Source organism: Micromesistius poutassou (genome assembly GCF_964030765.1).
Source record: "Micromesistius poutassou genome assembly, chromosome: 15".
Lineage (NCBI taxonomy): Eukaryota > Metazoa > Chordata > Actinopteri > Gadiformes > Gadidae > Micromesistius > Micromesistius poutassou.
In genome coordinates, this window is record NC_140285.1 from 2032791 (window position 1) to 2035290 (window position 2500).

Sequence of the window (2500 nt, forward strand, 5' to 3'; positions counted from 1 at the left end):
GGCTAAGAAGGACCTCTGTATCTACCCCTTGCTCTGTGGCAGCTCAATATGAACCATGTGGTCACATGGATCCCAACTGGCCAGAGATTGGCCGCAGTGGACCGCGAGGTCTGAGCATGTGCAGAGAGAAGGAAATCAAAGTTTGAAAACACACCTTACGGATGGACAGATGGACAGCGAAGATAGAGGCCGTAGAATAGAGCCCGTAGAGTAAAGACCGTAGAGTAGAGTAGTAGAGTAGAAACCATAGATTAGAGCCCGTAGAGTAGAGACTAGTGATTAGGGATGTAACGGTTACCGGTGTAACGGTAAACCGCGATAAAAATGTTGTCAATAACAAATACCGTTTTCATTTCAAATAAAATTATTATCGCGGTGGATAACCGCGCCCGCGGTGTGGAAACCGTGTGCTTAAATCCTTCCCAGCGCTTCATCAGAGCAGTGTTTGGAATAACGCCGTTTAAAACAACGGCGTTAGGTAACGCCGTTATTTTTTCAGTAACGGGTAATCTAACTAATGTATTTTTCCGTCGTTACAACGCCGTTACCGTTACCGACAGTTAAATGCAGTGCGTTACTATGAATTGATTGAATAAACTGCGTAATCCGAACGCACCCCTGGCTGCACACACAAACTGCTAGTGAGGACGGAGACCGGGTGGGGTTAACGACGAGATAAGCGATTATGATTGGCTAAGGCAGAGTCGTGTTTCATGGTAGCCAATCTGAGCCAATGTTTTTACACACAAGCCAGGATACGCGTGCCACACGCACACGCACACACAAACACCAAACAGATTCAATGAAGCAGTAGAAATGGCGAGTCCGGAGCAATCCAACGAAAAGTTGGCATTTTCAAGGTGGAGATATAAGCACTACTTCAAATTCATTGAGGTCAAAGGCAAGAATGTGCATGTAAAGTGAACATTATGTCCAGGAGCAAAGACTTTGTCGACATCCGTTGTAAGCAACTCTAATTTAATGAAGCATCCCACAACGACACACGCATCTACAAAGCTGCTTTTTTTTTTTCTTTTCTTTTTTTTACAGTAACGCAAATAATTACTTTCCCTGGTAACTAGTTACTTTTATTATAGAGTAATTCAGTTACTAACTCCGTTATATAGGAGTTCAGCGGACGATCAGCCTGGGCTTCCCTCAAGCCTGATGTGCGGGGAAATTAACCAGATCTCAGATCCCTCTGTCTTAAGTAGTAGTAGTCGCCGTCGTCGCAGTAGTATTTATACACAAGAGTCAAAGTACAAAACAACTCCCGCTATCGGTTGTAGCCGGGCGCTGAGCGGGGGAAGGCGGGGGAGAGGAGGAGGTCGCTGTCACGGCGATCTGCGGAGGAAGTGTCGGCAGGAGACGGAGAGCGAGTAATTGTTTACATATTGTTCTTTATGTCTTGAATGTTTGGATTAAACCTGCACTACTGTAAATGTTCCTGATAAATAAGCTGTTTACATGCTGAACCCTTGTTCCTTTGATGTTAAAAGTTGCACTTTTGATAATATAATATATAAATAAATATAATAAACACTTTTTAAAAAACTATTTCAGTTTCCGTAGGCCTATCAGTGCTTTCTGAACATATTGAACACACTTTTGAAAATACCGCGATAATACCGAAAACCGGGATAATTTTGGTCACAATAACCGTGAGGTTAAATTTTCATACCGTTACATCCCTACCAGTGATCCACCGATATATATATCGGCCGGCTGATATTAGCTTTTTTTACGTGTATTGGTATCGGCCGATTTCTTTTTTGCCCGATTTTTTCCCAGCATGATTTACAGACAGTTCAATAAATGTTCCTTTTTTTAATTGAGACTTGTAACATTTGTTATCATCATTGTGTCATTTTTATGATTTAAATTGAGGGCGCAAAAGCAGTATCGGCTTAGCCTGGAAATCTAGACCTACATCCGAAAGCTGTAGGGTCTGGCAACGAGTAATGAAAATGGCCCAACTCGAGGGGCGGCACCAAGCATGCATTTGAAAATATCACTGCACACAATTAGATAACACTACGAGCAATCAGAAGAATACAAGGGGTGACATAGAGACAGTAGAGGGCAGTATAATAGAGAGAGTAGAGAGTAGAGAGTAGAGTATAAACACAGTAGAGGACAGTATAATATACAGAGTATAAGACAGTAGGGGACAGTAGAATCTACACAGTAGAAGACGGTAGAGGACAGCAGAAAGCAGATAGCAGTACAATGGAGGAGACTACAGTAGAGACATAACAATAGCCTAGAGACAGTAGAAGACAGTATAATACCGTGGATAAAAGCAGAGGACAGTAGAGGAGCAGTTTGTCAGGTTGTGTTGCAGGAACTCTGAGTAATAAGTAGGACAAGATCAAAGAGCTCAGGGGGGGAGAGGGGGAGGGTGAGAGAGGGAGGGAGGGGGAGAGGGAGAGAGAGGGGGAGGGAGGGAGAGAGAGAGCGAGGGAGGGAGCGGAAGAGAGAGGGAGGGAGGGAGGGAGTG

The 2500-nt window shown here is 43.8% G+C and overlaps 1 protein-coding gene across 1 annotated transcript in view; it reads left to right on the forward strand.

Moving 5' to 3' along the window:
- Positions 1-2500, forward strand: part of plxna3 (plexin A3) — a 40138-nt gene that overhangs the window by 18019 nt on the left and 19619 nt on the right.